This window comes from Anomaloglossus baeobatrachus, chromosome 7 (genome assembly GCF_048569485.1).
Source record: "Anomaloglossus baeobatrachus isolate aAnoBae1 chromosome 7, aAnoBae1.hap1, whole genome shotgun sequence".
Lineage (NCBI taxonomy): Eukaryota > Metazoa > Chordata > Amphibia > Anura > Aromobatidae > Anomaloglossus > Anomaloglossus baeobatrachus.
The window spans coordinates 44,828,598-44,842,383 of NC_134359.1; the positions used below are offsets into that span (position 1 = coordinate 44,828,598).

A 13,786-nucleotide genomic window follows, 5' to 3' on the forward strand; every position below is an offset into this window, starting at 1 on the left:
TGGTATCAAATATGAGGGGAACCGCATTTTTTTTTTATTATTTATTTATTTATTTTACTGCACGATATCATTTAAAATTAAAAAAAAAAAAATGTAAACTCTCTACCGGGACTGGGACTAGAACTCATGAAGTTATGCTTCTTAAGTGAGCGCTCTATCCACTGAGCTACTGCCGCTAATGATAAATGACTTGCCCACCCCAGGGCTATGGGATACCCAGTGTCGGGCCGGACTAATCCGGGGGTAGTCAGTGGTGGTGGGGCCCGACTCCGTGACCCTGGTTGGGTCAACTAATATGGCTTTTGTGGGGGTGGTGATTATAAAGTTTATGATAATATTATTCGTGACGCCACCTGTGGATGCAGCTATGGAGCCGCCGCTACTGGACGGGACCTCCGGGGCTGATGGATTAGCAGCTGGGATGGTTCTGCTCCCCACAGGTGGAGCGGTACCCCGGGGCAACCGTTGGTGCTTATTAAAGTCTATGGTGCTTTAAAGATGGTGCAGTGCAGGGCGAAATAAAGGAGGCAACACCAGGGGCTGCAGTTTCAAGGTCTTTTACTCACTGTTCAGCTGCTGCAGACAACCGGTTGCCCACTGGTGTGCTGTGATCCCATATCAGGGGCCCCCGCCGATCCCGGGTAGCTCCTGAGGTAAATGCCGGTGCACCCTTGTTCGTGTCTCCTTCCTAGACTGTCTTCAAAGCCTTGACCTTTATAGATAGACTTGTCTCGGCCTCCCCCATAGGGTCTGGTCAAGAAGGCTTGCCTGGATGGAATCTTGCCCTCTTCCCAGGTAATCTAAGGTGGGTTGTGGCCCGGGGCGCTTGCAACCAAACTGGGCCTCGGTGTTTACTTTTGGAAATGTCTTTCTTTCCTTAGTTTCTAGGGACCGTCCCTGATTGCAGCCTGATCCCTCCACCCGATGTTCTGATGGAACAGGCCACGAGCTTGAAAGCCTTTCAGTGGCCCTGGAATCCTTTCTTTCTTGGTCTGTGGTGTCACCTGGGCCTAGCTGGGCCCCAGGGTCTCCACCAGGAGAATTCTCCTTCTCTGTCACCTTTCTGAGGTATCTACCTCCCTCTCCTTCTCTCTCTCTCTCCTCCAGACTAACTGAACTTGACCTTCCTGTCTCTGCTCTAACTTACTGTTGGCTCCTCCCACTTTCCCAGTTGCTCGGCCCCACCCTATGGGAGAAGAGATGGGTCTTATGGCCCCCCAGCATGCAGCATGGGGGTAGCTGCCACTATCTCCGGTCCCAATATATGCCTAACAATAGGTGTAATGTGAATTTGCCTGTGAACCGGCGTTTACCTTTGTCCTTACCCAGGATGGGACATCACACCTCTGGCTGAGGTGCAATGTCTCTGTGGCGACGGAAACCTCAGGGGCGCCACATAAAGATAGGCAGATTTGGTAATCTTGATGTCTGCATTGCAGAGTGAAGTCTCCAGTGACAGCGCGATTCACTTCATTGCTACCTGGAGAGGACACAGCGCGATCGTGTTCTACGGTGGTGCTGCATCTTCATGTAGCAGAGCTCGCAGTGTCGTGTGGATTACGTCGGACCTGGATGTGTATTTGGGGATTAATAAACTAGTAAAAGAGGGTGTTTTTTTGTCTTTTATTCCAAATAAAGGATTTTTCGCAGTGTGTGTTTCTTTACTTTCACTTTCAGGTTAATCATGAAAGGTGTCTCGGGGAGATGCTTGTCATAATTAACCTCTTATTCCCCCGATTCCCATCGCACCAGGGCAATTCGGGATGAGCTGGGTGGAGTCCTGGGACTGTCGCAATTTCATGTCACGAACATGAAATTGGCGAACCTCGAACATCGCTCATCTCTAATTATAAGGAAACTCAGCTCCATATTTAATATGTTTGGTTGATTTAAAAAGAAAAGTGTCAGGAAGGGCAAAAAGAAGACTTTATATTTAAAGGGCACCTGTCATTAGTTTTATAGCTATATATATATATATATATATATATATATATATATATATATATACAAAAGTGTGAAACAACTGAAAATATGTCTTATATTCTAGCTTCTTCAAAGTAGCCACCTTTTGCTTTGATTACTGCTTTGCACACTCTTGGCATTCTCTTGATGAGCTTCAAGAGGTAGTCACCGGAAATGGTTTTCACTTCACAGGTGTGCCCTGTCAGGTTTAATAAGTCGGATTTCTTACCTTATAAATGGGGTTGGGGTCATCAGTTGTGTTGTGCAGAAGTCTGGTGGATACACAGCTGATAGTCCTACTGAATAGACTGTTAGAATTTGTATTATGGCAAGAAAAAAGCAGCTAAATAAAGAAAAAGAGTGGCAATCATTACTTTAAGAAATGAAGGTCAGTCAGTCTGAAAAATTGGGAAAACTTTGAAAGTGTCCCCAAGTGCAGTAGCAAAAACCATCAAAAGCTACGAAGAAACTGGCTCACACGTGGACCGCCCCAGGAAAGGAAGATTAAGAGTCACCTCTGCTGCGGAGGATAAGTTTATTCGAGTCACCAGCCTCAGAAATCGCAGGTTAACAGCAGCTCAGATTACCAGGTTACCAGATTACCAGATTACCAGAGACCAGGTCAATGCCCCACAGAGTTCTAGCAGCAGACACATCTAACCAAGTTCTGAGCGGGCATGCTTAGTAAGAAGCCTGAGCATTGACCATTAAGGAGGAACACCTGAGTAATCGGCACCAATATGGAATCCTGCGCTGTCAATCAAGCTGCTAGCTCAGTAACTCAGGAAAGCGCAGCAGAGCATCTCCAAAGGCAAGATGCTCTGCAGAGAGGAATTGTGTAACTGTCAGGAATGTAATTCTGAAAAACGCAGCAGAGCATCTTCTGGTCTGCATGATGCTCTGCACAGAGGAATCGTGACATGATAGTTCTGCAGCAGAGAAAACAATGATTTTATCAAAACTGCAGCAAACTAAGGGACACATTGCTGGAATCAGCTCTAGTTTTAGCTCAAATTTCTTATTCCATAATCCAGGATATCTGATAATCTGCCTAGAATTTCAGGAAAAATAAGGTAAATAATAAAAAGTTGGAAAAACAGCACAAAAAAAATAATTCCAAAGTTACTAAACATTTCAGATTGAAAAATATATATATAAAAGAATAAATATCCTTCGCTCATAATTACAATGATGGAATTTTTTTGTGTGTTTTGTTCTTTTTGACCAGAATATAAATGAAAAAAATAAACAGCGCTCATCAATATAAACCCCCAAACCGAGCCGCATCCAACATGTTCTGAATATTATTGATGCAAATAATTTGCACTAAGAAAAGAAATGGCAAAGAGACAGACAGACAGCTGCAAAACTGGAAAAGAAATGGACACATAGCATGAGGAATAGTCATCCTAACATAAGCAAACATAAACAGATGGGAGCAGAAATATAGCAGTGAGAAGAGCGGCTCTGAATTACCAGAGAACACATTACATACTCACAGATAGCGGAATCAACAGATTTTCTCTTAATATAGCCTACACTCCGTCCCCGACTTTACTGGAACATCAACATTTTATTTGCATTTTTATCCTACCCTATGGATTTGTAATTATCGCCGACCCAAAACTCTTGTGGGTATTAAATAGAGGAGGAAAATTTAAATATTTGCAAGGAAATATTCATTATAAATCTTATATAATAAATACAATAGAGAATTATTTTAATCTTTTCAAAGGCATGTCCCTTTATGAATCTTCTAATAAGGGAACCTGAGTACGTGTTTAGTTTCCCCGTAGCACCACCCAGGGGTTAAACTTTCAGCCTTTGAAGCCCCTTGAGGCACTAGGTGTGAATGCTACATCTACACTGTAGCGCCCCTGAACCCCTCAGGACACTACTAGGTACTGCACCCTGTCAATGATGCAGGGCCTACCCCCAGGGACCTGGAAGACACACACATAACATCCCCAGTTCACACTCCCAATTAGGGATGACTGACTAGTCCGGGACCCAATGGATGGCCACCCAGAGATGGAGCCAGTCCAGTCCACTAGACGGCAACCCGGAGGGAGGGGACAGACACTGAGACAGTAGAGGAGTCCGGTAGTGACAGTTGAAGGGGATGGACGTGTCTCCAGACGGGGTCGTGTAGCAGTGACCAAGGTGGCGTAGGAGAGTTGTTGCCAGGGAGGGTACAGCCAGGTACCCCTGGAAACAGAGCACCGACCTGACAAATACCTGCACAGTGAGGGGACCTTCACGGACCTCACTGACCCAAGAATCCAGGGGCACCAGCAGTAAAGATTGAGCCAGGGACTGGAATAGAACACCGACCCTACAGGTTTCGCACTGCCCGCTGTACGGACGAGAGACTGCCGACAGACAGTAAGGGACCCACAAACACTCCAAACTACGGGGTCCCACCAACCAGTGAGAGGTTCCGGGGAAAGAGACTACCAGGTCACCACACCGGCACTGGGATAAAAGGGACCAGGGGTCTGAACCAGCCATCCTCAGTGCCTCAACTCAACACCACCGTGAGTAAAAACAGAAGGTACACTGCATCCCCATCGTGTGGTCTCCCTTCTTTCTGCGCCGGATCCCATCATCCACTTCCTGAATCACGATACAAACCTTTTCATCTCCCCTGTACATATTCCCCTTTAAAAAGCGACCCCCAGGTTCACAGAACCAGGCATCGGCTATTACACAACCGTGAAACAGCATCCCCATACATATACGGCCTGGGACAGAGTACCCCATAGCCCTGGGGCGTCACAGCACCTCCTATAGCTACTCATCCATGGCGTCAGTAATGATCATGGTACTATGATAAAATTGGTGGAGATCTGAGTTTTCCACACTTGTCTCTTCCTTCATTACATTGACACATTTGGTTTTGTACAGATGACTCTTCAGCAGTCTCATTATCATCACAGACAGGATTAAAATATAAGATAATGTATACAGTAGATAACACTGGATCCACCATTCATAATAAGTAATGTCATAGCTCGCTTCCTCCTCGACTGATAACTTTATATACAGTAGATAATATAGGGTCCACCATTCACAATACATGTCGTCATAGCTCACCTCCTCCTCCTTTTAATGACTAATAACACCTCTATATATAGTAGATTACGCAGGATCCACCATTCACAATAGGTGGTGTCACAGCTCACCTACTTCTCTTCCGATACAATGACTGATAACTAGGGATGATCGAATACCTCAAATATTCGGCTTTGCGAATATTTTCCGAATAGGTCGTCGCTATGAGAATATGCGATGCGCAATGTAAGTCTATGGGAGACCGAATAGTTCCGAATAGTTGTTATTCGGGTTTCTCTTAGACTTTCATTGCGCATCGAATATTCGCGAATAGTCAAATAGCGGCGACCTATTCAGAAAATATTTGCAAAGCCAAATATTTGAGGTATTCGATCCTCCCTACTGATAACACCTTTATATACAATAGATAACACAGGGTCCACCATTCACTAGGTGATGTTACAGCTCACCTCCTCCCCCTCCCTCCACAATGACCTTTGCCCAGATTGAAGAATGCTAAGATTTGAAGCTCAAAGAACTTCTATATAAAATATACTTTCTGAGTCAGTGTTTTCTTGGAAACCCCTTTCCTGGGAGAAATATTTTTGGGTGAGATAAAAAGAATCTTCAGATCTGCCAATGTCGGTCCAATTAATAGCGATGGGTCGGAGATCCATCTCTGTGAACCTTTCTCTGGCAGCTTTGTAGATCATGTCTGAAGCGATGATTGGTAGTGATGAGTGAGCACTACCATGCTCGGGTGCTCGGTACTCGTAACTAGTAATGAGTGAGCACTACCATGCTCGGGTGCTCGGCACTCATGACTAGTGATAAGCGGCCACTATCATGCTCGAGTGCTCGGTACTCGTAACTAGTGATGAGCGAGCACTACCATGCTCAGGTGCTCTGTACTCGTAACTAGTGATGAGTGGGCACTACCATGCTCGGGTGCTCTGTACTTGTAACTAGTGATGAGTGGGCACTACCATGCTCGGGTGCTCTGTACTCGTAACTAGTGATGAGTGGGCACTACCATGCTCGGGTGCTCTGTACTTGTAACTAGTGATGAGCGAGCACTACCACGCTCGGGTGCTCAGTACTTGTAACTAGTGATGAGCGGGCACTACCATGCTCAGGTGCTCTGTACTCGTAACTAGCGATGAGCGTGCACTACCATGCTCGGGAGCTCTGTACTCGTAACTAGTGATGAGCGAGCACTACCATGCTCGGGTGCTCTGTACTCGTAACTAGTGATGAGCGAGCACTACCATGCTCGGGTGCTCTGTACTCGTAACTAGTGATGAGCGAGCACTACCATGCTCGGGTGCTCTGTACTCGTAACTAGTGATGAGCGAGCACTACCATGCTCGGGTGTTTGGTACTCATAACTAGTGATGAGCGGGCACTACCATGCTCGGGTGCTCTGTACTCGTAACTAGTGATGAGCGAGCACTACCATGCTCGGGTGCTCTGTACTCGTAACTAGTGATGAGCGAGCACTACCATGCTCAGGTCTCGTAACTAGTGATGAGCGGGCACTACCATGCTCGGGTGTTTGGTACTCGTAACTAGTGATGAGCGGGCACTACCATGCTCGGGTGCTCTGTACTCGTAACTAGTGATGAGCGAGCACTACCATGCTCAGGTCTCGTAACTAGTGATGAGCGAGCACTACCATGCTTGGGTGCCCGGTAGTCGTAACGAGCAGTTACCGAGAACTGAGTATAATGAAAGTCAATGGGGGATTATTCCGGAAAAATGGCCGAGTCCCCCATTTACTTCCATTATACTTAGGTACTTGAGTGGTGCCCACCCGAGCATACAGCTGCTAGTTTTGAGAACCGAGCACCCGAGCATAGTAGTGCTAACTCATCACTAGTGATCGGACATACAACTTCCAGCTTCATTGTGTAAAGAGACCCCAGCAGTTGGATCCCCATCAATCAATTATAACTTGTCTTCAGTGGACATCCCCTTTAAGGTATGTTCACACACAGCTTTTGAAGCGGATTACGGTGTAAATTCTACTCCAAAATCTTCATTAAAAATGGGTTAAATTACCCATCATATCAGCCTCCCATTACTTTCATGGGAAACATGCCATTGCCTATAGAGGAGATTGGTTTTTTCCCCCCTATTTTCTGCAAGGCAAAAAAAAAATGTTTCTTCGTCCATCTTACGAGCAGAAAATATTGATTCATATCAAAAGGAAGCAGAAAAAAATCCCACCCCTCACAGTTTGATGTCAGAGTTTTGGGGCCAGAAAAATGAAGCTCAAACCCTCTGTGTGAACATTCCCTTATAATAACATTGTCGATTCAAATGGCGCTGACAAAAGCATGTAAAAATGATCTGCTGCACACTACCTCGTACCTACATTAACAATTATAGGCATTTACAAATAATTATACAAATATGAAAAGGGTGATGCCCGGTGGCCATTTTCTAGTAGCGCTCCTCTTACGTAGTACGTTAATAGGAATAGGCGCACGAAACATGGCTCCTGCGCTGCAGACACGTGATGTTAGTATTGCTTTCCCTCTAGTATTCCATAGAACATATACGTCCCTTCTAGCGTAATACACTGACGTAAAGACGTAATCCCGTATGCGTTTTCTGATTCGTTAGCCGGAGTGGAGCGGAAGTGATGTCAGAGTGCACCCGGAAGTTCACGAAATGCATTGCTTTGAATGAAATTTGGCTGATTCACCGCGGCTGCTGTGGAGAGAGTGTTCTGAAGAATCGCCGGTTTTTGGGTTAGAGGTTTACTCACAGGTAAGGCGCCCACTACAAGCCACGTAACCGCTGCGTTACCGCAGACTTGCTGTTAATGAGGCTCAGAGGAGAGCGTAGCTCGGGGCTAGGCCGCAGCTTCATCCTGGGACTCGAGTAGTTGTTGACGCCGAGCGTTGTGCAGGGCTGCAGGTCCATTATGGAGGTTATTAGTATTATTTACATGCCTCGGTCTCTTACTGTTGATATGCGGGAGGGCTGAGTAAAGGTGGCCTGTGGGGGAAATGCCGACTCATGCTGCCTCCATTCACTGACAGCAAGAAGAGGCATTGAAAATGGTGACAAATGAGAACTCAAGGGAGGAAATGAACAGTGATCATCACTGAAAAGGAAAAGCTGCACTGTTACCGATAGCAACCAGACTCCATGCCCCATCCTTGTAGGTTGCTATGGGTGACTACTTTTTGCATCGCTGCGTCAGCGTCCCTCATCTCTGCATATAGTACGTTTCCTAAGTTATAATGTTGAAGGGATTGTCCACCTTTTTTATTTAAATGCATATATTTAGGGCTAAAAATTAACTTATAATTGGGTTTTATTGCAGTATTTGTCTGTGTTGCGCTGTAGACTGAGGTAACTGAGAATCCGTCAGTGAGTTCAGTCTAATCGGGGAGTTTGTTATTGTATCCTGGTTTGTTTATTTTTTTTGTTTCCTCTCAACTTGCGTATGACCACAGACTCAATAGGTAGAACGTGCTTGTCATGTACGGTCCAGCCATCATTGTAATAAATTGGGGTTATGATATAACGCTGCATGAGCCGTCATCAGCCAGGATCTGTTTTAGTGAAGTTATATATATTCATTTATATAGCGCTGTTAATTCCACAGCGCTTTACATACATTGACAACACTGTCCCCATTGGGGGCTCACAATCTAATTTCCCTATCAGTATGTTTTTTTGGAGTGTGGGAGGAAACCCACGCAAACACGGGAAGAACATACAAACTCCTTGCAGATGTCGTCCTTGGTGGGATTTGAACCCCGGACCCCAGCGCTGCAAGACTGCAGTGCTAACCATTGAGCCACTGTTATCATATGTTATTGAGTGCATGTAGGATGTGGAGACAGATGAATTAGAGGGAACAGGGAAGAGTTACATTTGTGAAGTGAGATAAGCCTGCCTAAAGAGATGGGTTTCTAATGCTGGCTTAAAATTGTGTGGGCTATATACTTATCACATTGTTCAGGGTAGAGCATTCCAGAAAACTGGCACAGCATAGAGAAGTATTAAAGAAGGAAATTGGGGGATTGGATTATAGAGGATGTTAGTCTTGGCTCTCCTTTCTTGGGCTCACAAGGGGTTTCCAGCAGTTTTGCCCTCAGAGGAAATAAACACAATTTCTATTCGTACAGAAGAATTTAAAATTTTGGTGAAAAAAAACAATTTCCTGAAATCTGAGACCCCCCCACAAACTGTAGAAAGATTGTTTAGAGACTCTTGTTGCTTCTCGCTGCGCAGCTGTCCCCGGATACCATACATTGATTACCTGTCCTGGAGAGTTAGTAAGTGGTTTTCTTGACATAGACTTTTAAAGCGTAATTGTCATTTAAAATTTTATTTCCTAAAATAATAGTAAACCTGAAAATATTCCAAAGTTATTTATCTTTGTGTACTATTGATTTCTGAAATAAAAGTTAAAACAGTCACACTTTTTAAGGTAACTAAACATTTCAGGGTAAGTTTCTATGTAGTGGATTTTCTTTTGTGAAAATCAACTGCTTATTGCAATAACCGCACTGTGAATATGATTTACGGTAACTAAATCTCAGTCCCATGGTGCATGAAGTGTCCACAGCGTAGATTGCAAGTCTTCAGCACTGGTCAGTCTGCAGCAGGTAGTATTTGGCTATTTTTATACATGCTTCAGGGTTCTAATACATTTACAGAAATTTCAGCTTTTTTTTTTTTGCCACTTCACCAGTGCCCTCTAAACGTATTTACTGTGAAAAAGCAGCTAAGGCTGCTTTCACACTACGTTTTTTTTTTTTTTTAACATGCATCATGAACGTTTTTTTGCTGTAAAAGCGGATCCTGCTTTTACAGCAAAAAACGCATGTAAACGCATGTGTTATTTTGCAGGATCCTGTCACTTTAAGTTTATGGGCGGGAATTGGAGTCATGTGATTGGGAGTCAGTGGAACTGAACGTGATAGACTGGGAGCCGGCATCTGACAGCTGCGGAGGCTCGTAACCAAGGTAAACATCGGGTAACTTGCTTGGATACCCGATTTTTACCTTGGTTACGAGCGTCCGCAGCTGCTAGGAGCCGGGCTGCCTGCTCCCTGCACACGTAACCAACGTAAACATCGGGTAACTAAGAGAAGCGCTTTGCTTGGTTAACTGATATTTACCTTGGTTACGAGTGTCTGCAGCTCTCGGGCAGGGGAGGGAGAGAGACAGAGACAGAGGGGGAGGGGGAGAGAGACAGAGGGGGGGAGACAGAGGGGGAGGGGGAGAGAGACAGAGGGGGAGGGGGAGAGAGACAGAGGGAGGGGGAGAGAGAGACTGATCACGCCAGGCTGGTTTCTGGGCATGCTCAGTAGAGCAAGCAGGATCCTGTCTATCAGCATGCCACCGTTCACATGCGTTTGCATGCAGTATAGTCAGGATCCAGCAATTTGCAGTATTTGGACGCAGCTCAAAAACGCTACAAGTAGCGTTTTTGAAAAAAGTTAAAAAACTGCAAGTCGCTGGATCCTTACTATAACGCACGTGAACGCATGTTAACGCGAGTCCATTGCAAATGCATTGAAATAAAAACGCATTTGCACTGGATCCGTTTTTGTGTTAAAAAAAAGTTCAGGACGCATGTTAAAAAAACGTAGTGTGAAAGCAGCCTAAATTTGTTTTGGTCATAGCAAGCTGCACGGTCTGCACAGGTTACACCTCCTTTTATATTATGTAAGGCTCTTTGAAGATGGGAGGAGGAGTGAGAAGCAAAAGCAGAATATGTTGTAGTGAAATCATTGATCCCAGCGCTGGGTTCACAGCTGCTCTGCTGTAAACGATCTTCCATGCTGCTGCTTCTGAACATGTGCTTAAAGGGAACCTGTCAGGTGCAATATGCACCCAGGACCACGAGCTGTTCCGGGTGTATATTGCTAATCTTTGGCTAACTGTCCCTGTATACACTAGCATAGATAAAGATCTCTTTAGGCCTCCTTCACACGCACGCCTCTCCGGTACGTGCCTGCATGTACCGGAGACACAGGCACACGTATACCCATTAAAATCAATGGGTTTATGTGCACACACGTGTTCAGCCATTTGCCCGTGCCTCTGTGTGGAGCAGATGTGAGCCCGTGTGCTCCATACGGCGGCATGTCCGTGTTTCTCTGGCAGCACTGGTGTCACGCGGCCCGCACCTATGCCACATGGATGTAGTATGGATGCGGGCCCACGTGACACGCGCCAGAGAAACGCACATGTCATTTTAAAAATAAAAAGAACACATACCGTAGTTATCCCCACCAGCCCTGCAGTCTCTGCCACGGCTGTCACCTGCATCCGACCCCCAGTGAATTTGAACAATGCATCTTCTTCACTGGGGGCCGGAAGCAGCATCAGCGGGGCGTGGCCTGTGCCGGACACTGTCATTCAGCACCACAGACAGCTCTGGAAGAAGCAGGTAAGGCGGGACTTTCCGTTCTCCGTGTGTTATGTATAACACATGGAGAACACGCGTAGTGCCACAAACACGGCACAAGGAGGGGAAAACACACCTTTGACACGTCCGTGAAACACGTGTGATTTTCACGGATGTGTGAAGGGGGCCTTAGAAAAAGGATTTCTAAAGATCTTTTAACATATGCTAATGAGCGCACGGACTAGTCCCCCTGGGTTTTAGTTCCCCTGTCTAGCCAGCTCTATTAGCACAACCACAGGGACGTAATAACATGCTATCATGCTAATGAATGCGCAGCGTCAGGTGATGATCTCACTCACCTCTCCGCTGCCCGATGCTGGATTTTGTCTGTGTGCATGAACCCAGAGTTTCGGTCATGCGCACTATGAAGCCGAGTGTACGCGTCACAGCTTTAAACTCATGTAGTGCGCATGACCGGAAGTCCGGGGATCATGCGCACTGAGCTGAAATCTAGGAGTGAGAAGCGATGGTGGCGGAGAGGTGAGAGCGACCATCCTCTGACGCTGCACATTCATTAGCATATTACCACGCCCACTATCATTACTATTAGCGTACTAAGAAGCTTATGGGGCCGACTAGCCAGGGGAAATAATGCCCAGGGGACTAGTCCCTGCGCTCATTAGCATACGATAAAAGATCTTTAGAAATACTTTTTCTAAAGATCTCTTTATCTATGCTAGTGTATACAGGGACGGTTAGGCAGGGATTAGCAATATGTACCCAGAGCTGCTCGTGGCTCTAAGTGCATATTGCACCTGACAGGTTCCCTTTAACAGAGACACAAGCAGCAGTTTGTGCATGGCAGGCATCATATTTACTAGTCTCCCATCAGCTAAAACACAACTATGTAATGGTTAGAAAAAGTGTTATCCCTCATGTACACACAGGACAACAGATTCTGAAAAATCACCTGAAAGCACAGCTTCACTTTAAAGTGGAACATAAAAAAAGGTTTTGACAAGTTATAATTCTTAGCAGATTGGGAGTGATTAGAGTTGGTGCAATGTTTTCTTCAGGACCTCGTCCATCAAACATGTCTATGATTAGTGGCTACTGGACACACAGTCTACAGGAGGAGAGAGGACCCTGCCCGCGAGGGCTCACAGTCTACAGGAGGAGAGAGGACCCTGCCTGCGAGGGCTCACAGTCTACAGGAGGAGAGAGGACCCTGCCTGCGAGGGCTCACAGTCTACAGGGAATGGGTGATGGTACAATAGGTGAGGACAGAGCTGGTTGCGCAGTGGTCTCCTGGGCTGAGGGCTATTGTAGGTTGTAGGCTTGTTGGAAGAGGTGGGTCTTGAGGTTCCTCTTGAAGCTTTCCACAGTAGGGGAGAGTCTGATGTGCTGAGGTAGAGCGTTCCAGAGTATGGGGGATGCACAACGGATGAACCAAAGCAGCAGAAGTGATCAGTCAGGTGCTGTTTTCATTCCACAATTTTGACAAATTCAAAAGGAAGTTTACAGCGTCTCTTCAGGTCATAGGAGAGCAGAGCTTGGCTGAGCGCTTCTCTTTTGGTTATTGCTGGGGCTATCAGCACCCAGACTTTCATTGAGAAAAAATTTTGACATGGCTGTGTTTATTAAAATTCCATTTTGAAGGGGTTGTCCTACTTTTTCCACCGTTATAGCACTCCCAGGAAAAATTGTATTCCCTAATTCTTAAAGGAACCTGTGGCCAGATATGGGGCCTATAAACTGCGGCCACCACCAGTGATCCCTTATATACAGGATTCTAACATGCTGTATATAAGAGCCCAGGCCACTGCGTACAACATAAAAATCACTTTATAATACGCACCTAAACGGTCAGTGCGGTGCAGATGGGTGTCTCCGTTCTCCAGTACTGGCGCCTCCTCTTTCAGCCATCTTTGTCCTCCTTCTTCTGAAGCTGGGGTGCATGACGCGTCCTACGTCATACACACACACCGACATTGAGCTCCTGCTCAGGCGCACTTTGATATGCCCTGTGTTGTTGCACATTTTTGATTCTGCTATTTTTGTCTTTGGTATGTCGTCCTTTTTAACCCCTTCACGACCTTGGACGGATCTATCCGTCCAGGATCGTGTCCCATTAAGCCCCGCCCCCTTCCGCGGGCAGGCGGCGTGGATCGGCACACATATCAGCTGCTTTCAACAGCTGACATGTGTGCCTGCTAGCCGCGGGTGGAATCGCTTCCACCCGCGGCCATTAACCCCTTAAATCTTGCTGCCAAAGTCTGGCAGCAAGATCTAAATGCGCGCAGCCATGTTTTTTACTTACCGCCGCCCCCACCGGAAGTCACGTGTGTTATCACGTGACTCGGTGGTTGCCATCATAGCACAGGGTCA

At 46.1% G+C, this 13,786-nt stretch overlaps 1 protein-coding gene across 1 annotated transcript in view; it reads left to right on the top strand.

Annotated features, from left to right (window-relative positions):
- Positions 1-7,667: 7,667 nt before the first annotated feature.
- The window catches only part of PSMD14 (proteasome 26S subunit, non-ATPase 14), a 122,718-nt gene continuing 116,599 nt past the window's right edge, over positions 7,668-13,786 (top strand). The window contains exon 1 of the mRNA XM_075318832.1: positions 7,668-7,791. The gene's annotated coding sequence lies outside the window, so the exon portion shown is untranslated. The remainder of the gene's footprint in view (positions 7,792-13,786) is intronic.